At 45.7% G+C, this 26,017-nt stretch overlaps 1 long non-coding RNA gene across 1 annotated transcript; it reads right to left on the reverse strand.

Moving 5' to 3' along the window:
• Positions 1-10,892: 10,892 nt before the first annotated feature.
• On the reverse strand, positions 10,893-25,816 carry LOC125462532 (uncharacterized). The gene is made up of 3 exons (XR_009447158.1): positions 25,751-25,816; positions 25,588-25,665; positions 10,893-10,975 (listed from the first exon to the last, which is right to left on the reverse strand). It is a non-coding gene; the product is annotated as an uncharacterized LOC125462532 (long non-coding RNA).
• Between the last annotated feature and the right edge of the window lie 201 nt (positions 25,817-26,017).

The following is a 26,017-nucleotide window of genomic DNA, read 5'->3' on the forward strand; positions in this document are numbered from 1 at the left end:
TTCCAGTTTTGTTATGCGTTGTTTCTTTACCTGCTGTTTTCCAGCTTTACCTCTTCTGACCCTTTTTAAAAGTATAGTAAACAAGCTGGGAGGACATGTTACACTTTACAGTTGTAGTTTTAAAAGTCAAGACTGTTTAAAATACACTTTAAGCTATATTCTAAACTGTCAAGCTATGAATTAGATACTCTGCATTTTCCTGAGAAAGGGAAATAGGTTTGCCCCCATTCCACTGTAATTTTGCTTCTAAATTATTCATCTCCATGATAACTGAGAGTCATAGGAGCCTGGAACAGACCCTTTGGTCCACCTTGTCCAGGCCAACCAGATATCCTAAACAATCTAGTGCTATTTGGCCCATATCTCTCCATGTACCCATCCAGATGTCTTTTAAATGTTCTAATTGTACCAACTTGCACCACGACTTGTGGCAGCTCATTCCAAACACTTGCCACCCTCTGTGTGAAAATGTTGCCCCTTAGGTCACTTTTAAATCTTTACACTCACCTTAAACTATGCCCTTTAGTTTTGGACTCTGCTACCCTGGGGAGAAGACCTTGTCTACTTACTCTATCCATGCTCCTCATGATTTTATAAACCCCTATAAGGTCACCCTGAGCCTCTGCCATTTCAGTTGAAATAGGACTTCGAGCCAGTTCTGGATCTAAATAGCTAGTTTTCCCTCTAATCAGTGTGATCTAACCTTGCTGACCAGTCTACCATGCAGAACATTTATAATGCCTGTTTTCAAAATGTGCAGCAATCTTTGGTTTTTCAAACCAGTCCTTCTCATGTTAGTCCACAACAGAAATTGAAAATAAAAAGATACAGGCTTTGAAAATCATAGAACATAGGACAGTACAGGCCCTTCAGCCCACGATGTTGTGCTGAACTTTTACCCTAAAACTAAGGTCTTCTAACCTCCACTCCTACCTTATACTATCATCCATATGCCTATCTAAGAGCCGCTTAAATGCCCCTAAACGAGGCAGATTCCACTATCCTCTCTGGCAATGCATTCCACGCCACTACCACTCTTGAGTAAAGACCCTACCTCTGACATCTCCCCTTATTTGCCTCCACTTTTTTTAAAACTATGTCCCCTCGTAATAGCTATTTCCACCCTAGGAAAGTCTCTGGCTGTCCGACCTATCTATACCTTGGATCATTTTGTACACCTCTATCAAGTCACTTTTCATCCTTTGTCGTTCTAAGAGAAAATCCCTAGCCCTTCCTCGTAAGACCTTTCCTCCATTCCAGGCAACATCCCGGCAAATCTTTTGTGCGCCTTTTCCAACACTTCCGCATCTTTCCTGTAATGACACGACCAGAATTGGACACAATACTCCAGATCTGGCCGAACCAGGCTTTTGCATGGCTGGAGCCTAGCTTCACGGTTCTTGAACTCGATCCCTCTATTAATCAAAGCTGACACACCATACGCTGCCTTAACAACTCTATCTATCTGGGTGGCAGCTTTCAAGGAACTGTGAACATAAACCCCAAGGTCCCTCTGCTTCTCCACAGTGCCAAGATTCTTTCCGTTAACCCTGTATTCTGTTTTCAATTCTGTCCTTCCAAAATGAATCACCTCACATTTTTCAGTGACCTAAGGGGCAAGATCTTCACTCCATCTGCCCCTTCTCAGCCCAGCTCTGCATCCTGTCAACGTCCCTTTGTAACCTAGAACAGCCCTTTCCAAAGCCAATGTCACGAAATTAACTCATAATTGATCACCATTATAATCTGGGTTATAATCTGTGACAAATGATCTCCAAGAGAAACTCTTACACAATTGGACTGTATATTGCACCCGTCTAACAGATGATGACTTCTGCTCAGGCTCTGGCATGGAAAGTAGGTGGCTATCTGCAATGCAAGCCTTTGTCTCAGGATAAGAATGTGGTCACAGCATTGAATCCAACTGCATTTTGAAACAAAGTAACTTTTTTTCCATCAGAACAGTGAAGTTGCATTTCCAAAACTTCCTACAAGGAACCGAAAGAGATTTTTAAAATAAAATGACATCAACTTGTCAACTGAAGACCAATTTGCATAACAGATAATAAAATGTGAGGCTGGATGAACACAGCAGGCCCAGGAGCACAAAAGCTGACGTTTCCGGCCTAGTCCCTTCATCAGAGAGGGGGATGGGGTGAGCGTTCTGGAATAAATAGGGAGAGAGGGGGAGGTGGACCGAAGATGGAGAGAAAAGAAGATAGGTGGAGAGGAGAGTATAGGTGGGGAGGTAGGGAGGGGATAGGTCAGTCCAGGGAAGACGGACAGGTCAAGGAGGTGGGATGAGGTTAGTAGGTAGGAGATGGAGGTGCGGCTTGGGGTAGGAGGAAGGGATGGGTGAGAGGAAGAACAGGTCAGGGAGGCAGAGACAGGTTGGACTGGTTTTGGGATGCGGTGGGTGGAGGGGAAGAGCTGGGCTGGTTGTGTGGTGCAGTGGGGGGAGGGGACAAACTGGGCTGGTTTTGGGATGCGGTGGGGGAAGGGGAGATTTTGAAGCTGGTGAAGTCCACATTGATACCATTGGGATGCAGGGTTCCCAAGCGGAATATGAGTTGCTGTTCCTGCAACCTTCGGGTGGCATCATTGTGGCACTGCAGGAGGCCCATGATGGACATGTCATCTAAAGAATGGGAGGGGGAGTGGAAATGGTTCAGGAAATGGAAAAAGGCCAGTTGGTCAAAGTTCAGGACTAGCATGTTCCGGGGAACATGAAAGGCAAGTTTCAGGAATCGTGACTGATAAGAAATATTGAAGGTTTAGTGAAAAAGCGGGGAAAAAAAAAGCAAATGCAAGGTTGAGGAAACTGAACCTTTAAGAGAGCTAGAAGGGGCAATGAAATGACCTTGGCAAGTAGGATTAAAGAAAATCCCAATCCTCTCAGTACATTTACTTCATGTACTTTATGTTTGACAGTGGACATCAAAGTGACTCTGAAACTTTTACATTTCAGATTATGGCTGCTGACTGCTGTTAAAAGCAGGAGAGGTTTTCTTTCTTCTGACAGTTCTATGCTCTAAAAGAACCATTGGAATAGAAGTTTGCCTTCACTTTTCCGAGGGTGACCTGAGCAGAATCCTCTCTTAGAAATGCAGAGCTTCCTTTTCTCATTTTAAAAAAAAAACTTCGTGGCAATTTGTGCGAGATTGTCAGCCTCCAGAAAATCTGGTACAGGAATGGCATGAAGGTACTAACTGTCTTATAGACAGAGTCAATAATGGAATAAATCATTTCTGTGTCTTCACATTCTTCCTAAACTCAAGGTCAAGTGGGTAGACTGGTGAACAAATTCCTGTATCTTCTTCGAAGTTATTTTCTCCTGTGTTATAACCATGATCATGTGAAATCAGCTGTGATGGTCTTGCCTTTCATGTTCATCTGCATACCTAACCATCTGCCTTTTCTCGTAACATAAGGATGATACCCAGTCTCAAGGAAAACGGATGAAGGGGTGGACTCTCTGAACGATTCAGTGACAGGGAACAAATTATGTTAGCATCTGCTGCTAATCATACCTTATATGAGGCAGCATCTCACACCCCAAACCACACATAGTCAGACACTAAACTCTGCTAAGTAGAAGCGGCAAAAGCTGCGGGAGCTTTAGCTGCAGTGTTTGGAACAAATTTAGGGCCAAGAATAGTTAGAAATAGTTGAGTTGAGATGATTTTGAAAATGTGTGTGTGCTTGCAGTCAAAAGTAGTGCATCTTTGCCAGTGGAAATGAAACATTAATGAATTAAATGTATGGGCCCAGCTGGAATGCATCCTAGATTGCTGAGAGAGGTAAGGGAGCAAATCACTGAGGCTTTCACAGAAATTTTCCAGATCTTTCTGAACACAGGATTAGGATTGCAAATGTGACTCCCCTGTTTAAGAAAGGGGCAAAGGATAACTAATGGACACCAGGCTAAGGTAAAATACACTTGGAGAAAAAAATAACATTATTACTAGACTGTCAACATGGCTTTGTTAACGGTAAGTCATGTATGACACATTTAATTGAGTTTTTTGATGAGATGACAGGCAATGGATGAGGGTAATGCTGTAGATGTATATTTAGAACATAGAACATTACAGCAAGAACAGGCCCTTCGGCCTTTGATGTTGTGCCGACCTGTCATACCAACCTGAAGCCCGTCTAACCTACACTATTCCATGTACATCCATATGCTTGTCCAAAGACAACTTAAATGTATCTAAAGTTGGCTAATCTACTACCGTTGCAGGCAAAACATTCCATTCCCTTACTACTGAGTAAAGAAACTATCTCTGACATCTGTCCTATATCTTTCACCCCTCAATTTTGCCCTTGCTTTTCCTAGCTTGAATAAATGATTTGAGGATGACTGCAGAGCAAAATCTCTAAATTTGCAGATGATACCAAGCTAGGGAGAATCGCGAATTTTGAGGATGATGCTGGGTGTCAGCGGAGGGGCATTGACAAGTTAGCCAAAAGGGCAGATACCTAACAGATAAACCTCAATGCAGAGAAATGCATTTTGGTAGAAGAAACACAGTGAGACAGCACAGGCACACCTGTGCACAGGAGCAGTGGGACCTTGGAGTTCACATGCATGTGAAGATGAAGATGGCCAGGTAAATTGAAACAGTTAAGAAGGCTTACAGGATCCTTGGGTTTATGGATAGCAGCATAGATCATCAAAGCAAGAAAGTGATGCTACAGATTATTGGTCAGATGACATTTGCAGTATTGTGTTCAGTTTGAGCCACATTATAGAAGGCTTGTTAAAGCTCTGGAGAATGTGTAAAGGAGATTTACTAGAATGATACCAGGTAAGAGTGATAGTAGATATAAGGACAGATTAGAAAAATTGATCTCATTCTCCTTGAAGCAGAGAGGATTATTTCATCATCTTCATCCTGGAGACCACTTACGAGTGGTGTATCATCCTGGAGACCAGTTACTAGTGGTGTACTGCAAGAGTCGGTGTTGGGTCCACTGCTGTTTTTCATTTTTATAAATGACCTGGATGAGGGCGTAGAAGGATGGTTTAGTAAATTTGCAGATGACACTAAGGTCGGTGGAATTGTGGATAGTGACGAAGGATGCTGTAGGTTGCAGAGAGACATAGATAAGCTGCAGAGCTGGGCTGAGAGGTGGCAAATGGAGTTTAATGCAGACAAGTGTGTGGTGATGCACTTTGGTAGGAGTAACCGGAAGGCAAAGTACTGGGCTAATGGTAAGATTCTTGGTAGTGTAGATGAGCAGAGAGATCTCGGTGTCCATGTACACAGATCCTTGAAAGTTGCCACCCAGGTTGACAGGGCTGTTAAGAAGGCATACAGTGTTTTAGCTTTTATTAATAGAGGGATCGAGTTCCGGAACCAAGAGGTTATGCTGCAGCCGTACAAAACTCTGGTGCGGCCGCACTTGGAGTATTGCGTACAGTTCTGGTCACCGCATTATAAGAAGGATGTGGAAGCTTTGGAAAGGGTGCTGAGGAGATTTACTAGGATGTTGCCTGGTATGGAGGGAAGGTCTTACGAGGGAAGTCTGAGGGACTTGAGGCTGTTTTCGTTAGAGAGAAGAAGGTTGAGAGGTGACTTAATTGAGACGTATAAAATAATCAGAGGGTTAGATAGGGTGGATAGGGAGAGCCTTTTTCCTAGGATGGTGACGGCGAGCACGAGGGGGCACAGCTTTAAATTGAGGGGTGAAAGATATAGGACAGATGTCAGAGGTGGTTTCTTTACTCAGAGTAGTAAGGGAATGGAAAGCTTTGCCTGCAACGGTAGTAGATTCGCCAACTTTAGGTACATTTTTTAAGTCGTCATTGGATAAGCATATGGACATACACGGAATAGTGTAGACTAGATGGGCTTCAGATCGGTATGACAGGTCGGCACAACATCAAGGGCCGAAGGGCCTGTACTGGGCTGTTAAGTTCTGTGTTCTATAAGCGTAGCACTTCCATCCCCACCCTTGCCGCTTTCCGGAGGGACCACTTTCTCCATGACTCCCTTGTCCGCACCACACTCCCCTCCAACCCTACCTCACCTGGCACTTTTGCCTGCAACCACAGGAAGTGCTACACTTGCCCCCATCCCAGGCCCCAATAAGGCTTTCCACATCAAGGAGATGTTCACCTGCACATCTCCAATGTGGTATACTGCATCCACTGTACCTGTTGTGGTTTCCTCTACATTGGGGAAACCAAGCGGAGGCTTGGGGGCTACTTTGCAGAACACCTATGCTTGGTTCGCAATAAACAACTGCACCTCCCAGTCGCAAACTATTTCAACACCCCCTGCCATTCCTTAGATGACAAGTCCACCCTGGGCCTCCTGCAGTGCCACAATGATGCCATCCGAAGGTTGCAGGAACAGCAACTCATATTCTGCTTGGGAGCCCTGCAGCCCAATGGTATCAATGTGGATTTCACAAACTTCAAAATCCCCCCTCCCCCCACCGCTTCCCAAAACCAGCCCAGCTTGTCTCTGCCTCCCTAACCTGTTCTTCTTCTCACCTATTGCCCTTCTGCCACTTCAAGCTGCACCCCTATTTCCTACCTGCTAACCTCATCTCACCCCCTTGACCTCTCCGCCCTCCCTGGACTGACCCATCCCCTCCCTACCTCCCCACCTACACTCACCTCTACTGGCTCCATTCCCGTCTCTTTAACTTGTCTGTCTGCTGTCTCCACCTGTCTTGTCTATCCATCTTTGATCCGCCTCCCCTTCTCTCCTTATTTATTTCAGAACCTTCTTCCCCCTCTCCCTTTTCTGATGAAGGGTCTAGGCCCGAAATGTCAGCTTTTGTGCTCCTAAGATGCTGCTTGGCCTGCCGAGTTCATCCAGCTCCACACTGTATTATCGCGGATTCTCCAGCGCATCTGCAGTTTCCATTATCTCTGATACAATACTCCAGATGTGGCCAAACCATTAGGTCAGGAATGTGTATGTGCGTGCATGTGGAGGGAGGAGAGAGAACAGGGACAATGGGAGGAAATACAAGCGGAAAGTATAGTGTAAATGGCAGGTCCTTTAGGTCAAGAGATCTTTGGCTATACTGTACCGTTCTATGTTTTTTGGCAACAAGGGCATCGTAGGGGAGGATCGGATCGGAATGAGATGGTGAAGAAACTGGGACAAGGGTGAGTGTGGAGAAAATAAACGGGTGGGTAGTGTGCACTGGGACTCAAAACATGTGATCCTCCCCACAGTTCTATTCCATGCTCTGTTTGGAGAAAGGTACTGAGTTGTCATGGTTATTTTATCCGATGTGTGTTTGATTTTAGCTGACTTAATATAAATGACATTGAATCAGAAATGCCAGATGATACATGCTAAATGCCTATCACTAATATTCATTCCAGAGCTCAAATACCCCCAAAAAAGACAATGAACTGATCATTTAATAGGCTGTTTTTCAACATACAAAACCTCTGGACAAAGCTCAAGCATGTTTGCACAGAATCAAAGCAAAGATCTCGTATTCAACCTCAGAGGATCTCCAGAAACACTTTGCCGCATGGACAGAGTATTTTGAAGTGTGGCCATTGTTGTAAAGGAAGAAACACAGCAGCAAATCTTTACGGAGCAGGAGCAGGCAGCAACATAATTGTGGCCAGATCAACTTGTTTTGGTGTTGGTTGAGATCTCAATGTCAGTCAGAGCTCTGGGCATGTCTCCTCAGGTTTTTGAAATAGGGGATGTGGCATCCTGTACACTTAAGATTCAACATCTCAACAGAGACGTGTTCCAATGTTAGTTTGTGGTTTCTTCAGAATTAGGAGGTTAGTGGTGTTGCTGTAATATCACTGGATGTTCTACGGACCTGGATTCAAATCTTGCCATGGCAGCTGATAGAATTCAAATTTAATAATTTTCTTGCTTCATTCATTAAGAGGTTGAGAGTGTCACTGGCTAGGCAGCATTTACTGCCCATTCCTAACTGCCCAGTGGGCAGTCCAGAGTCAACCACATTGATGTGGGTCTGGAGTCACATGTAGTCCAGTCCAGGTAAGGTTGTTGTTTCCTTCTCTAAAGGGCATTATTGAACCAGATGAGTTTTTCCAACAATTGACAATAGATTCATGATCATCATTAGATTCTTAACTCCAGATATTGCATTGAATTCAAATTCCACAATCTGCCATGGCTCCCCAGGTCATTATCTGGGTCTCTCCATTAACAGTTCAGCGATAATATAACTAGGCCATTGCCTCCCCTGGAACTGGAAGCTAGTCTTAGTAATGGTGCCATGAATTACCATAAGAACTCATCTTATTTCCTTTTAGGAAAGGAAATCAGCTATCTTTATAGTTGACTCTTAGTGACCTCTGAAATGGAAACTCAGTTCAAGGGTAATTAGGGATGGGCAACAAATGCTAACCTTGCCAGCGATGCCCACAAATCACAACAAAACAATCCTCCACATTAGGAGGAAAACATTTATTCCACCAACCTAGCTCCATCATTTAATAAGCTTAGGCCTTGAAGGGGTACAGCAGTTTGACCAGAATGATTAAGTAGCTGAGAATGATGAGATACGATTTTATAAACAAGGCTTGTATTCCCTTACACACACTAACTGGAGGCATGATCTCATCTGGTGATGATTAAATGAGTAATAAGATAAATGGGAGGCAACTATAAGCAAGATGAACCTATTAATGAATACAAGAACATTTGGAGTCTGCTTTCTTCATGCAGAGGTGAGAGGAAATGGAGAACCCTCACATTCACGTATCTATTGATCAAATGAAGTTAAGATACAGATGATCTATAAATTAATGGAATGGGAGAACTGACTGGAGTGACTCAATTGTATCCCCCTGTTCATCTGTGTTGCACAGTGACTGTGCATTTCCAAGTTTGACTAAGTCTAATTCTTTATCTGGTTCTCGAAACGGTGACCTTGTTTCTGCCAAACACTATCTCTTGCTCATCCAGCATCTAATTAACACTGCCATATACTCATGCTCCTGACAATTTCTGTGTATCTCTTATTCTGCAGACTATCCAACCCAACAATGGATTGCACAGTCCTCCTACAAGCTCAGGTGAATGTAGCAAAAGTGTAGCAAAAGCATTCTTTTTAAACCAACAGCGATGTCCAAGAAATGGGCGCAACTCCTGGAAAGAAAGGCACTCTTGAGCACCTTTACGGAAACAGTAGAAAGCCCTGGAAACTCAATGAACCTCCTCTACTCCAGAGGTTTCCACAGACAAGTTGCACCCAGATCTGATCTTTCGCCTTGAGTCGTAGGATGATATTTCTTACGGAGAGCTGGGAACTGTCTTTTGCCAAGACACTGTGGATCAAACTAATTTCTTCCCCATTCTTCATTAGGCTCACATCAGTATTCAGGCCTCGACCAGGGAGTGATGAGAAGCTAAAGAAGTACAGGCCATTCTGGACAGCAGTGAACTTGCCGCTTTCTGGGTTGTAGCCATTGCCCTCGTTCACTTGCACGATGTCATACAAAATGGGATTCACAGGGGTTAACACATGGTTCATGTTGGAGCGCTGAACCTCGAACGCAATTTTGGAGCCTGGAAAACAGTAAGTGCTTCTTCCAATACATCTTAATTGAGATTGCATTAACACTGAAGCAGTAACAACATTGCTGTCAGAATGGAACACAGAAGATGGGCAGAGCATGCATACATTTTTTTCAGAGATAGTAAGAACTGGAGTCAGAGATAACACAGTGTGGAGCTGGAGGAACACAGCAGGCCAGGCAGCATCAGAGGAGCAGAAAGGTTGATGTTTCAGGTCAGGACCTTTCTTCAGAAATGGATTGGGAGGGGGAAGGGAGCTCAGAAATAAATAGAGAAGAAGGGTGGGGCTGTAGAAGGAAGTTGGGAGGGTGATAGGTGAGTGCAAGTAGGTAGTGGTGGGGATTGGTCAGTGAGGTGGGAGGAGCGGACAGGTGGGAGAGAAGATGGTCAGGTTGTGTCGGGTCAAAGAAGCAGGGATGAAAGGGTTGGTCACAGGATGAGGCTGGGGGTAGGGAGAATTTGAAACTGGTAAAATCCACCATTAGGTCATTGGGCTGTAGGGTCCTGAGGCGGAATATGAGGGGCTGCTCCTCCAGTTTCTGGGTAGCGTCATTGTGACACTGGAGGAGGCCCAGTATGGACATGTCATTCAGGGAATAGAAGGGGGGAGTTGAAATGTTTCACAACTGGAAGGTGTTGTCGTTTGTTGCAAACAGAGTGCAGGTGCTCTACAAAGCAGTCTCAGAACCTCTGTTTGGTCTCACTAATGTGGGGGAAACCACAATGGAAGCAGCGGATGCTATAGACCACATTGATGGATGTGCAGGTGAACGTGCCCTCTGTTTGCGACAAAAGACAACATCTTCCAGTTGCGAACCATTTCAACATTCCCTCCCACTCCCTGGGTGACATGTCCATCCTGAGCCTCCTCTAGTGACACAATGACATCACCCAGAACCTGGAGGAGCAGCACCTCATATTCTGCCTCGGGAGCCTACAGCTCAATGACCTAAATGTGGGTTCTACCGGTTTTTCGATTGTCAGGAAAAACCCATCTGATTCACTAGTGTCCTTCAGGGAATGAAACTGCCATCCTTACCTGGTCTGGTCTACATGTGACTCCAGACCCACAGCAATGTGGTTGACTGTTAACTGCCCTCTAGGCAATTAGAGATGGGCAATAAATGCTACCTGGGCAGCGACGCCCTCATCCCATGAATGAATAAAGAGAAAAAGGCATTGTAAATGAACAGAGGAGCAAACAGTTTGATTAGGAAATTACCCAAAATGATCTGCTAACAATATCTTTCACATTCTTTTTGTTCCCCTGAAACAAATGACCAACCTGCTCTGGGGCTGGTAAAGACATATTCTCAGTTAAGATAATTTTACTCACTGCGTGGCCCAGCAGAGAGAGCTCCGAGTTTGTCCAGTGTCTGTCTGATAAACTCCAGCACGTTTCATTGTCTGGTCATCTCATGGACTTCATCCTAAAGTTATTGGAGACGATGTTAATTGAACCTATTACCTTGAATGATTTGTGTACACAGTCTGAAGTTCCTTCACTCCTGCACTCCCTTTAGAATTGTACTCTTTATTTTGTTTGGTTTCTGCTTGCTCTTCCTATCAAAACATACCACCTCACGCTTCTATGCATTACCTGTCCATTCCTCCAGCCTGTTTGCTTTCAAAGGCTATCATTATACCCCTCACAAGTCATTATACTTCGGCACTTGTGTCACCTGCAAATTTTGAAATTGTATCTTGCAGAGCCAGATCTAGACTATGAATATAGATCAGGAACAGTCATAGGCCAAACTAAACTGGCAAGGAGTAAACAGTAATATATAGACATAGCAAAGGGGAATAAGGGAGATAATAAAGAAGGAAGTAATTACCATATTGGATAGAAATGCACTAAAAGACACACATGATGGGTTGATCAGAAGGGCAGCACAGTGGTAGATAATATTTAACTCTGTACTAGAGGGGGTACAGAGGAGGTTTTCCAAGATATTGCCTGGGATGGAGCAACTGAGCTATGAGAAGATACTTAGGTAGGCTTGGTTTGTTTTCTTTAGAGCAGAGAAGACTGAGAGTGGACATGATTGAGGTGTAGAAGATTATGAGGAGTATTGACAGGGTGAATAGAGAGTAGTTGTTCCCCTTGGCGGAATGGTCAATCGCAACAAGACAGAGTTTTAGGGCAAGAGGGGATTTGAGAAATATCTTTTTCACTCAGAGTGTGATGGGAACCTTGAATACATTGCTTGGGAAGGCAGTGGAGGCTGGAAACCTTACAACCTTTTACAAAATATTTTGTTGAGTACTCAAAATTAAACATTGAAGGATATGGGGAAAGTGCAGAAAATTGGGATTAACACAGACTTGAAGAGCCAAAGGGCCTTTTCTGTGTTGTATGACTCTGGCTTCGAGGATAGGTTTACAAAGCATGTAAACACAGTGTCATGAATAATGTTAGTGGACTACAATTACAAATGGTCATGTGTGAATGTGATGTACAAAATAAATAGTGACATCCTGAAAAGTGTTCATATTACACTTGCTGGGCATCTTAAAACACAAAGGTGAATACATCCCTAGGACCTGATCAGGTGTACTCTAGAACTATGTGGGAAGCTAGTAAAGTTATTTCATAACCATTTGTATCATCAATACCCAGAGCGAAGTGGTGAAAGCCTGGAGGTTTGCACATGTGAATGATCTGGATTTGAATATAGGAGATAGAGTGAGCAAGTTTGCAGACGACACCGAAATTGATGGTGTAGTGGACAGCAAAGAAGGTTACTTCGGAGTACAATGGGGTCTTGATCAGATGGGCAAATGGACTGGGGAGTGGCGGAGGGAGTTCAATTTAGATGTGTGAAGTGCTGCATTTTGTTAGGGGATATCAGCACAGGACTTATACACTTAAAGGAAAGCTCCTGGAACAAAGAGACCGAGGGATGCAGGTGCATAGTTCCTTAAAATTGGAGTTGCAGGTAGACAGGGTGTTGAAGAAGATACCAAATAAAAGCCAAAAGAACTGTGGATGCTGTAAATCATGAACAAAAACAAAGTTGCCAGGTCTGGCAACATTTGTGAAGGAGAAAACAGAGTTAACATTTCAGATCCAGTGACCCTTCCTCAGACCCAATGGTGGCTGTATGCAGAAAATAGGGATGCAAAGACCTGAACCATTCCCATCCATCACCCCCCCTCCTCTGCTTGGCCAAGCTTGTCCTCACCCTCAACAACCTCTCTTTCAACTCCTCTCATTTTCTTCAGGTAAGAGCGGTTGCCATGGGTACCAGCATGGGTCCTATTTATGCCTGTCTCTTCATGGGGTACGTGGAACATTCCTTGTACCAGTCCTATTCCAGCTCCCACCCACAACTCTTTCTCTGATACATCGATGATATCATCGGTGTTGCTTCCCTCTCTCATCTGGAATTGGAAAACTTGATCAATTTTGCCTCCAATTTCCACCCTGCCCTCACTCTCACCTGGTCCATCTCTGACTCTTCCCTTCCCTTCCTCGACATTTCTGTTTCCATTTCTGGGGATAGACTGGCCACTAATATCTATTATAAGCCTACTGATTCTCACAGCTACCTGAACTATACATCCTCACACCCCACTTCTTGTAAAGATTCCATCCCATTCTCCCAGTTCCTCCGTCGCATATGTTCAGATGAGGCCAAGTTTGACAAGGGAGCCTCCGAAATGTCCATCTTCTTTCTCAACTGAGGATTCTCCAGCTCCATTGTCAACAAGGCTTTCAACTAGGTCCGACCCATCTCCTGCACTTCCGCCCTCACCCCTGCTCTTCCCTCCCGCAACAGCGATAGGGTTCCCCGTTTCCTCACCTATCATCCCAACATCATTCACATCCAGAAGGTCATCAGATGCCATTTGCACGACTTCCAGCAGGATGCCGCCACCAGACACATATTCCCCTCCCCTCCCTTGTCCACGTTCCGCAGGGACCGTTCCCTCCGGGACACCGTGGTCTACACTTCCTTCACCCCAACACCTCCCTACACCCCTATAGCACATTCCCCTGTAACCGAAGGTGCAACACCTGCCCATTTACCTCCTCCCTCCCCAGCATCCAAGGGCCTAACCATACTTTTCAGATGAAGCAACACTTCACCTGCACTTCCAGAATCTAGACTACTGCATTCGCTGCTCACGATGCGGTCTCCTGTACACTGGGGAAACAAAGCATAGACTTGGTGATTGCTTAGCAGTATGTTCTGCTCGCAAAAAAGAGCCTGAACTGAATGCACCAATCTGCTCCCTGGCCAACATATGTGTCTCTGGCTTGCTGCAGTGTTGCAGTGAAGTCCAACACAAGCTGGAGGAACACCACCTCATTTTCCACTTACGAATCCTACAGCCCTCCATACTCAATACTGAGTTCAATAATTATAGGGTCTAAACTCTCCCATGTCCCAGCCCACCACCCCACGCACCAGGCCTTGTTACTACAGAGCCATTTCACACCCCCTGTTGTTAGGCACTAACAGTCCCCATTAACAACTACTCACCCTGCCAGCCTGATGGTTAGTAACTCCCTTGTCTGTCCAATTGTCTTTCTCTCTATTTGGGCTCTATCCTATCGTTTACTCCATACCCCACCCACCTCCTATTTTTTCCATATAAGCTGGTGATTTCCCAGCCACCATCAGTTCTGAGGAAGGGTCACCGGACCTGAAATATTAACTCTGATTTCTCCTTCACAGATGCTGCCAGACCTGCTGAGCTTTTCCAGCAATTTTGCTCTTGTTGTTGTTGTTGATGATGATGTTTAGTATGCTTGCCTTGATTGGTCAGTGCATTGAGTACAGGAGTTGGGAGTCATGTTGTCGCTGTACAGGATCTTGATTAGGCCACTTTTGAAATACTGCATTCAATTCTGTTCTCCCTGCTATAGGAAAGATATTGTTTAAATTGAAAGTGTTCAGAAAAGATTTACAAGGATGTTGTCAAGGTTGTGGGGGTCGGAGTGCGGTGTGAGCTATAGGGAGAGACTGAATAGGCTGGGGATATTTTCCCAGGAGCGTAGGAGGCTCAAGGATGACCTTGTAGAGGTTTATAAGATCATGAGGGCATAATAGGGTGAATGGCCAAGGTCTTTTCCCCAGGGTTGGAGAGTCCAAAATGAGAGGGCATAGGTTTAAAGTGATAGGGGAAAGATTTCAGAGGCCTAAGGGGCAACATTTTTATGCAGACAGTATGGAATAAACTGCCAGAAAACATGGTGGAAGTTGGTACAATTACAACCTTTAAATAGTGTCTGGATGGATATATGAATATGAAGGGTTAAATATAGGTCAAATGCTGGCAAATGTGACCAGATTATTCGAGGCTATCTGATCAGCACGGACAAGTTGGACTGAAGGTTCTGTTTCTGTACTGTACAGCTTTTTAGCTCAAGTGGCAATAATAGGAGTACTGGGTGGAAAATGTTCAACAATAGAAAGTGTTTGGAAACATTAGGAAAGGAAAGAAACATTGGTGCTGGAAATAGAGGATGTTCTTGAGGACAAAGGATGGAATTCGCTGAGATAAGAATCACTTGACTGAAGATATTCTGCAGGCTTCCAAATAGAGGAGTTACAGGAGCAAAGTCTGCACTGTAATCACAGAGATGTTAGAGGGCTGCGGAGATAGGACTAGGGAATGGGACCAGTGTTACGTCTTTCGGGAGGTCGTACAGACACAATGGGTTGAATAAGAATATAAGAAGTAGCAGCAGGAGTAGGCCATGTGCTCCGCCATTCAATAAGATCATGACTGGTCTTTTTGAGGGATCAGCTCCACTTACCTCTCCACTCACCATAATTCCTTTACTGTTCAAAAATCTATCTATCATAGTATCCCAAGAGTGTGGAAATAGGTTATTCAGCCCATTGAAACCATACCAAAGATCATCCCACATCCACTTTCCTACCCCTATAACCCTGCATTTCCCATGGCAAGTCAACTAGCCTGCACATCCCTGGACACTATAGCCAATCCTGCACATCTTTGGAAGTGTTAGGAAACCAGGTGCCCAGAGGAAACCCATGCAGACATGGGGAGAATGTACATACTCCACACAGTCACTCAAGGCTGGAATCAAACTCAGGACCCTGGTTCTATGAGGCAGCAGTGTGTAACAATTTAGCTGCTGTGCCACTATCATTGTCTAAATCTGCTCCCTTTTATTTTGAGGCTATGCCCCCTAGTTCTCGTTTCATCTACCAGCAGAAACAATCTCCCTGCTTCCACTGTATCTATTACCTTCATAGTTTTATATATTTCTGTAAATCCCCCCTCATTCTTCTAAATTCCGACAATAGTCCCAGTCCACTCAATCTCTTCTCACAAGTCAACCCTCTCAACTCCAGAATCAACCTAGCGATCCTCCTCTGCACTCTCTCCAGTGTCAGAGTATCCTTTCTTAAGAATGACTCCTTCTGAACCGTTAAATTCTATGATTCTAACTGCAATATTGATGGAGTGGTGCAGTTAGGGGACTTCTAATTGTTTAAATAAAAGCTTATTTTAGAGTAAAGAGAGGAAATTTCTGTGTTCAGGAGAACCTGTTTGCATTTGAGATATTGTTCAATCTGGTGTTAGGAATGAGGTGGGAATGTGGAGCAAGTGTTTGCAGGGAAAATTTGAGTGATCAGTGTAATAACAAAGTGTGGATTCATGATACAGAAGGTCAAGGAACAATCAAAAATTTGTAAATGGCGGAGGATTAATTTCAATGCAACAAGAGGGAATCCAGCTGGAATAGAATTGAACCACAGACTGACAGGAAAAAAACTCGAACAGAACAATGTGTTTTTCAGGAAAAGATGTTTCAGACTTTGTACATTTCAGCAAGGGTAAAAGGTAAGAAATTCAAAACTAGACTTCCTGCATGACAAAGAAAGAAAAGAGAAATAGAGAGGGAATGATATGTCACACAAATTTTTGAAACAGAGAATGAGTGGAAGTGAAGAGAAAGTTAGACTGGCGAAGAGAGAATATGAGAAGAAAATTGTGGTTAATAAGGAACTGAAATATTCTTTGTGAACATGAAGGGTGGTGGGAATTTGGAATTTATTATCCATAAGGGTGGCAGAGATATACTTCATTATATTTATGAAGTATTTAGGTGTTCACTTGTGATGCCAAGGCACCTAAGGCCAAGTGCTAAAAGGTATGATTAGATTGATTAGGTGGTTGTTTCTGACCATCACTGTCAGCTGAAGGGCCTATTACTGTCCTGAAAGTCTTATGACTATGAGAAACAGACAGAGAAAAAGAGAGAGATGCAGAAAGGCACAGAGACACAGAAAGACAGAGAAAGTCAGTGTGAGAGAAGGAGAAAGACAGGAGGAAAAGAGAGAAAAAGGCAGATTTAGAACAGGACAGTGACAGAGAGAAAAGTAGAAAGAGAGAGAGAGAAAAAAGAAAGGTGGAGATAGGGAGAGAGAAAGGCTGAGAGTGAGGGGAGGGGAAAGGCACTGGGAGAGTGATAGAAAGCCAGAGGGAGAGACAGAGTAGCAGATGGACAAAGAGAAAATGTCCAGGAGAGAATACCACAGAGAGAGAAAGACAGAATGCAGTGGAAACAGGTAGAGAGATAGAGGGAAAAGGACATAGGGTTAGAGGGAAGAAGGCAGAGGGAAAATAGGGCGGAGGAAGGGAGAACAGGGCATTCAAAGAGAGGGGGAGAGAGAATAGGGCAGAGGGAGGGGGAGGGAATACAGCACGGGTCGGGAAGAGAGTAGGGTATGGAGAGTAGGGTATGAGAGGGGCAAGGAGTAGGGCATAGGCAGGAAATTGGGAAAGGGAGGGAAGGGAGGAATAGGGCAGGAGAAGACGGGAATAGGGCAGAGGTGGGGGGAGGGGATAGGGCAGGGAGAGAGGAATAGTACAAGGAAGGCGGAGGGATGGGGAGGGGAGTGAATAAGACAGAGGGAGAGGGATGAGAGATTAGGGCAGAGGGAAGGGAAGGGAATTGGACAGAAGCCGGGGCTGGTAGAGGGGAGTATGGCAGTGCAATAGGGTTGAGGAAGCAGGATAGAACAGGGAGGGAGTGGTAGATAGGGAGGGGAGGGAATACAGCAGAGGCAGGGTAAGGGGGAAATAGGGCAGAGGCCAGGATGGTGGAGGGAATAGGAGAGAAAGGGGAGATGAAGCGAATGGGGGAGAGGTTGGGGAGGTGGAGTAAACAGGGCAGGGGGAGGAAATTGGGCCGAGGGTGGGGATGGAACAGGGAAAGGGAAGAGGAGATCGAGGAGGGAATAGGGTAGAGAAAAAGGGTGGGGATAGGGCAGAGGAGGGGGAGGAAATAAGTCAGAGGAAATAGGAACGAGGGGAGTGAATAAGACAGAGGGAGAGGGATGAGAGATTAGGACAGAGGGAAGGGAAGGGAATTGGACAGAAGCCGGGGCTGGTAGAGGGAGTATGGCAGTGCAATAGGGTTGAGGAAGCAGGATAGAACAGGGAGGGAGTACAGCAGAGGCAGAGAAAGGGGGAAATAGGGCAGAGGCCAAGACGGGGTGGGGATAAAATAGGGCCTTGGTATAGAATGGAGGCGGGGAGAGAGGAAATGAGGATGGAATAGAGTGAGAGGGAGTGAGAAAAAAGGCAGATATAAATTAGCAAAGAGGGAGAAAAAGGCAGAGTGAGAGACATTTCTATGGCTGTTAGTGAAACATCAGATTGGACCGTTGGGATATCTTCTGGGGTAGAAGTGAGCTGTATAAGAAGATAACACAGCGTGGAGCTGGTGGGACACAGCAGACCAGGCAGCATCAGAGGAGCAGGAAAGCTGATGTCTTGTGTCGAGAAAATTTCGGAAGAAGCGTCTAGACCCGAGATGTTAGCTTTCCTGCTTCTCTGATGCTGCCTGGCCTGCTGTGTTCCTCCAGCTCCGCACGGTGTTATCTCTGACTCCAGCATCTGCAGTTCTTGCTATCTCACCTGTGTAAGCAGGATAGGTTGCACCTGAATTAGAAGGGGGCCAATATGCTGTCAGTGATATTTGCTAGTGCTGCTTAGCAGTCTTTCAACCACTAAGATGGTGGAGGGGGAAGAAACCCAAAGAGATAGTTAGAAAAGCGACAACTCTGAGGCTGTTACAGCACAGTCTTTGGTGCCATGGTGGTCAGCACTGCTGCCTCACAACGCCAGGGTTTGAGTCTGTGTTTGATTCCACCCTCAGGCAACCTCTAAGTGGAGTTTACACATTAGAACAGAGAACATAGAGCGTAGAACATTACAGCACAGTACAGGCCCTTCGGCCCTCTGTTGTGCCGACCTGTCATATCAATCTCAAGCCCATCTAACCTACACTATTCCATGTACGTCCATATGCTTATCCAAAGACGACTTAAATGTACCTAAAATTGGCGAATCTACTCCTGTTGCAGGCAAAGCGTTCCATTCCCTTACTACTCTGAGTAAAGAAACTACCTCTGACATCTGTCCTATATCTTTCACCCCTCAATTTAAAGCTATACCCCCTCGTGCTCGCCGTCACCATCCTAGGAAAAAGGCTCTCCCTATACATTCTCCCCGTGTTTGCGTGAGTTTCTGCTGGGTGCTCTGGTTTCCTCCCACAGTCCAAAGATGTGCAGGTTAGGTGGATTGGCCATGCTAAATTGCTGGCAGTATCCTGGGGAGTGTAAGTTAGATGGATTAGACATGGGAAATGCAGGGTTACAGGGAAAGGCTAGGGGAATGGGTCTGACTGTGATGCTCTTCAGAGCGGTAGTGTGGACTTGTTGGACAAATGGCCTGTTTCCGCACAGGAAGGATTCTATGAGTAGGTGAGGGAAGCAATTTAAATAGGCAAAGCAGGCAGGGGCACAGCAAAGAACAAGGTAAGACTATTAAATAAATTGCATTTATTTGAATGTAAGACACCTGACAGATAAAGCAGATGATCTTAGGGAATGTAGGACTTGGATTTCATAGTTATTACATGGTTCAGGGAGAGGCAGGACTGGTAGCTAAATGTTTAGATTAGATTCCCTACAGTGTGGAAACAGGCCCTTCAGCCCAACAAGTCTGCACCGCCCCTTGAAGCATCCCACCCCAACCCATCCCCCTATAACCCACACACCCCTGAACACTATGGGCAATTTAGCATAGCCGATCCACCTAGCCTGCACATCTTTTGACTCAATGCAGACATGGGGAGAATGTGCAAACTCCCCACAGACAGTCACCCGAGGTTGGAATCGAACCTGAGTCCCTGATGCTGTCAGGCTGCAGTGCTAACCAGAGCCACTGCGCCACCCTGATCTGTTCTTGGGTATTGATAGCAGAGGAAGTTTAGAAAGGGAGCAAAACAGGAAGGAGTGGTGTCTTCTGTTAAGGATGACATACTTAGGGAGGATATTCCTGGAAGAACATCTAGTGAAGTTATATGGGTGGAAAAAAGAAAGGGATGATCACCTTACTGGGATTGTACTACAGGTCCCACTATAGTGAGTGGGAAATTGAGGAAAAAATATGTAAGGAGATCTCAGATATCTGTAAGAATACTAGGGTTGTAATGGTGGAGAATTTTAACTTTCCATACATAGACTGGGGCTGCCCTTAGGCTTGGATGAAGAAGAATATGTTAAATTGTGCACAAGAAAATTTTCTTATTCAATATCTGGATGTGCCTACTAGAGAAGGAGGAAATCTTGACTGTCTCGTGGGAAATAAGGCAGGGCAAGTAATTGAGGTGTCAGTGGGGGAGCACATTGGGGCAAGTGATCTTTTTTTTATTAGCTTCAAAATAGTTATGGAAAGGGATAGACCTAAAAGTTCAAGTTCTAAATTGGAATATGGCCAATTTTGACAGCATTAGGCAGAACTTCATTGGAGCAAGCTGTTCACGGGTAAAGGGATGATTGGAAAATGGGAGGCCTTCAAAAATGAGATAACTAGAGCAAAGAGAGACGGACTGAGACTGAGTGAGGGGGAGAGTCCAAGCAAGAGGGGAAGGGTCGGAGGTAGACAGGGTGTTCCAGTAAGAGTGAGTTAGAGGGGGAGAGTCAGAATGAGGGAGGGTGGAAAGTCAGAGTGAGAGAGAGAGGGGAGAGATGGAGTGAGAGAGGGGAGAGAGTCCGTGTGAGAGGGAGAGGGAAAGAGTCAGAGAGAGAGGGTGGACAGTCAAAGGGAAGGGGGTAGAATTGCAGTGAGAGAGATGGGATACTTGGAGCCAGAGAGAAAAGTTGGGGAGTTGGAGTGAGTGAGGGAGAGTTGGAATGGAGGAAGAGTTGAGTTGGGGGGAGGGGAGGAAAATCAGCATGAGAGAGGGAGACAGTTAGGGTTAGGGTTAGAGAGTGAAAGAGGAGGACAGTCAGATGGCGGGGGATGTTTAGAGTGAGTGAGGGAGAGGTGGAGAATTGGAGTGAGGGAGTGCAGTTGGAGTGAGAGAGAAAGGGAGAGTCTTGAATTGGGGTTCAGAGTTGGAAAGAGCGAGAGACAGGAGGAGTAAAGATGGAGTGAGAGAGAGTGTTGAGAGTCAGAGTAAGAGGTAGAGTCAAGAGAGGAGGAGTTGGCGTGAGAGAGAGGGAGACAGTTGGAGCGAGGTGGGGAGAGTTTGAGCAAGGGAGAGGAGGAGAGTTGGAGTGAGAGTGAGAGAGGGGCAAGAGTCAAAAGTAAGGTGCGGTGTCAGACTGAGACGGAGATGGGGAGAGTTATAGTGAGATGGGGGGAGTTGAATTGAGAGAGGGGGACGGGGACACAGTGAAGAGATGTGGGGGTAGACAGAATGAAATAGTGTGATGGGGGAGATTTGGAGAGTGAGACATGCAAGGGGAATAGTCGGAGTGAGGGGAGGAGAGTCAGAGTGAACTAGATTGAGATGGTTGGGGCAGCAGAATGGGGGAGAGGGAGGGAGGAGGAGTCAGAGTGAGAGAGAAATCGGGGAGATGGAGAGAGGGATGGTGAGAAGGAGAGTCGGAGTGAGGGAGGGGGAGTGGAGAGAGTCAGAGTTGGGAAGTCAGACTGAGTGTACAGGTCAGTCTGAGTGAAATAGAGGGAGGAGGGAGAGTCTGATTGAGAGAGAGGGGGATGGGGAGAGTTGGAGTGAGAGACAGGCAAGGGGGGAAATCAGGGTCAGAGAGACAGAGGGGTGTTTGAATTGGAGTGAGAGTGAGGGAAAAGGGGCATGCTAGATAGCAGGAGGGTGCAGAGTCCGAGTAGGAGTAAGGGAAGGGGGAGAATCGGAGTGAGGGAGGGAGGAAGGGGGAGAATCGGAGTGAGGGAGGGAGGAAGGGGGAGAATCGGAGTGAGGGAGGGAGTGAGGGAGGGAGTGAGGGAGGGGGAGAATCGGAGTGAGGGAGGGAGTGAGGAAGGGTGGGAGGGAGGGACGGGAGGGGGAGAATCGGAGTGAGGGAGGAAGGGAAGAATCGGCGTGAGGGAGGAAGGGGGAGAATCGGCGTGAGGGAGGAAGGGGGGAGAATCGGCGTGAGGGAGGAAGGGGGGAGAATCGGCGTGAGGGAGGAAGGGGGAGAATCGGCGTGAGGGAGGAAGGGGGAGAATCGGCGTGAGGGAGTTGGACAGTCAGAGTGAGAGAGGGAGGGGTGACTGGTATGAGAGAGTATGAACAGTTAGAATGAAGGTGGAGGGAAGAGTCTTTCTGAAGGACAGGTAAAGGAGAAAGTTGGAGTGACAGCACTGGTGACGGCGAAAGTCAGAGTGAGGAGGGATTTGGGTGAGAGAGAGAGAGACTGGCGAGAGTGGGAGTGAGAGAGAGAAGGCGGAGAGTTGGATTATGGATGTGGAGAAGACTCAGAGTAAGATAGAGGGAGACAGTTGGAGTGAAGGAGAGATAGGCAGATGGCGTGATGAAGAGTGAAGGGGGAGAGCTGGAGTGTGTGAGAGAGCGAGAATAGGAGGAGTCAGAATGAGAGAGAGTGGGGTTGAGGGAAGAGTGAGAGAAAGTTTAAAAATCACACGTTACCAAATTATTGTCCAACAGGTTCATTTGAAGCCACAAGTTTTTGGAGCCTGTCTTCTCCTTCAGCTGGGATGTTGGGCTCATATTGCACTGTGTGACCTCACCACACTCTGCGCTGTTTTACACGCGCACAAATACACAAACTCACACTCAAACACACTTACATGGACCCTTTCTCATGTACACTCTCTCTGTCACACTCACATTCACACTCATACAAATACACTCACATGGACCCTTTCTGATACAGTGTCTCTCACACTCACTCACTCTCTCTCTCCCTCATGTGTGCGTGTGTGCACATATATGCGCGCGCACACACACACACACACACACACACACACACACACAAACCTGTAAGTCTACGAGATGAATTTACATTAGCAGATTCGTAATTGCAGATAAATTCTATTTTGTTCAAAAAGCATGCAATTTGTAGACAGTCAATGTGGCATTCTATAAATTCCTATTTTGGAAATAAAACCATTCTGACTCCAAGTTAATGCACAAGTTTCTAAACATCGCCTCATTGTCTCACCTGAGATGTCACCTCTTATATTGGGGCAGTGACTTGAAAGAAATTTTGGGATTTCCATATTAATCTTTTCTAACTGATTAAAGATTTAAACAGCTGTCTTAGGTTTGTTTAATACATTCACAACAGTTCCACGACTCTTAGATCTTTTGCTGACAATTTCTGTGCCTGATGCCACCTCTCTCATGATATTTGAAGAAGGATTGAGACTCTGAAAGCTGTGTCTTCAAACAAACCCTTTGAGCTATAAACTGGTGTCATGTGACTTTTGACCTTGTCCACCCCAGTCCAATACCTGTACCTCCACATCAAGAGTGAGACAGATGGAGATAGAGAGAGAGAGGGAGAGAGACAGAGACAGAGAGAGACAGTGTGAGAGGCAGAGTCAGAGAGAGGGAGAGAAAGAGAGAGGGTTGTCAAAGCAGAGTGAGAGAAAGTGGGGAAGAGGCAGAGTGAGGGGGTCAGGGAGAGATAGAAAGATAGAGTGAGACAGAGTGAGGGAAGCAGCAGAGTGAGAGAGAGAGAGAATGGCGGATAGCAGAGTAAAGGAGAATGTCATTGAGGCAAAATGAAAGGGGGGGCGAAGTAGAATGGAAGGAGGGGCAGAGTGAAAGAGAGAGTGGAGGAGAGGCACAGTGAGAGTGAGGGAGAATGAAAGTGGCAGAGAGGCAAAGTGAGACAGAGACTCAGGGAGAGGCAGAGATTAAGAGAAATATTGAAGAGATGCTGACTGAGATTCAGAATGGGGGTGAGGCAGTCGAAGGTAGAAAGAGTGAGTGGGGGAGAGACTGAGTAAGAATAAGTGAGAGCGCAGAGGGGAGACATAGTGAGAGAGACAGATAGTGTGGGAAAGACCAGGTGAGAGATACAGAGAGAGAATGGCAGAGGGGCAGAGTGAGAGCAAGACTAGGGGACAGGCAGAATGAGAGAGATACAGAGCATGAAAGTGGGGAAAAAGCCGAGTGAGAAACAGAAAATGTCAGGGTGAGGCCAAGTGAATGAGATACTGACAGACAGAATGTTTGAGAGGCAAAGTGTGTGAGAGAAATAGTTGGGGAGAAGTAGAGTGAGAAGGGGGAAAGGCAGACAGAGTGCAAGAGAGAGTGAGGGAGAGGCAAAGTGAAAGAGACAGAGAATGGGAGATAGGCAGAGTATGGGAGAGGAAGAGAAAGCATTGTTGAGCAAAGGGAGAGAGAGAGTAGGGGCGTGGCAGAGTGGAGGGGAGGCAGATTGGAGTGAGGCACAGTGCTGAAGGGGCTGAGTATGAGAGAACACGGGAGAGTCAGACTGAGAAAGGGAGAGGGGAAGAATTGGAGTGAGAGGGAGGAGTGAGGGAGAGGAGAGTTGGATTGAGAGAGTGAGGGGGAGATTTGGAGTGAGACAGGGAGGTGTAGAGAGGGGCAAAATCGCAGTGAAAGAGAGGGTGGGAGAGTCGGAGTGAGGGGTGGGGAATGGGCAGTGTGAGACAGAGTCACAGAGTCATACAGCACGGAAACAGATGCTTCAGTCCAGCTGAACTGTTCCAAAACTAATCTAGTTCCACTAGCCGATGCTTGGGACATTTCCTCCAGACCTTTCCTGTTCATGTACTTAACCAAATGTCTTTTGAGTGTTGTAACTGCACATCAGAACAGAAGAAATCGGAGCAGGAGCAGGCCATCTAGCTAATTGAGCCCACTCTGCCATTCAATAAGATCCTGGCTGATCTTTTTTATGGACTTTGCTTCACTTACCCATCCATTTGCCATGACCCTTAATTCCTTTTCTGTTCAATGAAATAGCCTCACCTGCTTCACTGGGCACTGAATTCCACAGATTCACAACCCTTTGGGTGAAGAAGTTTCTCTTCAATTCAGTACTAAATCTGCTTCCCCTTATTTTAAGGCTCACCTATCCATTTCTTTTATAATGTTATATGTTTCTTTAAGATGCCCCTCATTCTTCTAAATTCCAATGAGTACAGTCCTTGTTTAGACAAGCTCTCCTCATAAGCCAAAACTCCAGAATCAACATAAGAACCTCTTCTGCATGCCCTCCAGTGTAAGGAAGCCAAAACTGTACACAGTGCTCCAGGTGTAGCTTCACCAGCACCCTATACAGCTGAAGCAGAACCTCGCCATTTTTAAACTCCATCCCTCTAGCAATGAAGGGCAATATGCTTCCAATCCATTCTACACACAAATCACTTTTTGTGTTAAAAAAAGTTGCTCTTCATGTCTTTATTAAAACCTTTCTCTTGTGACCTTAAAAAGTGTCCCCTGGTTTTGAACACCTCAGATCCTAGAGAAAAGACTCTTGCTGTTCCCCTTGCCTAGAAACCTTTGTAAGGAGGGAGAGTCAGAGTGAGAGCCAGAGAGTGAGGCAGTGAGGGAGAGGGAGTGGAAGCTGGGGATGGGGAGAGGCAGTGGGGAGCAAGAGAGTGAAGGTTGGGGGGAAAGAGGAAGAGATGGTGGGACACAGGCAAAAGGGAGAACAGAGGTGGTGGGAGGGAGAAGCCGAGTGGGGATTAGGAAGAGTTGGGGCTAAGCTGAATGGGGAGAGGCAGAGGGACAGAAAATCATAGGATTGAGAGATCAGATAGAGGCAGATTCAAATTCAGGCTTTGTCCTCACCTGGAAATCCTCTCCACAGTTCTCAAATGTCCATATCTGCCCAATATTGTGAAGGAGGATTAAGCACACCAGATTGTTCTGTTGAAGAAATTAAAACAATTTTAGATGATTTGAACAGACCAATGAAATAAAGCTTAATTCTGTAACTCGAAGTTAACTGTACCAGGCTGAGGGATTTCATACTGTTGTCTTCACAGTGGAGTTGGCACTCTTCTTTAATATAAAGCTGTTGCTGTTTGAGTAGTTGTCGCTGTTTAGATTGCCTTTATAGTGCACAATACCCACCACCCCCTGTCCTATCCTTCAAAATCAAACCAAGAAAGTGTCTATAATGGTGACTGACAGCATTGTACAGTGGGTGTTCTGCTTACACAATTACAAAAATAGAAATTGAAATACTGAGGTGTCAAAAACATTTTCTCTCTCCAAC

The sequence above is a fragment of the Stegostoma tigrinum genome, chromosome 23 (assembly GCF_030684315.1).
Source record: "Stegostoma tigrinum isolate sSteTig4 chromosome 23, sSteTig4.hap1, whole genome shotgun sequence".
NCBI classification, from domain to species: domain Eukaryota; kingdom Metazoa; phylum Chordata; class Chondrichthyes; order Orectolobiformes; family Stegostomatidae; genus Stegostoma; species Stegostoma tigrinum.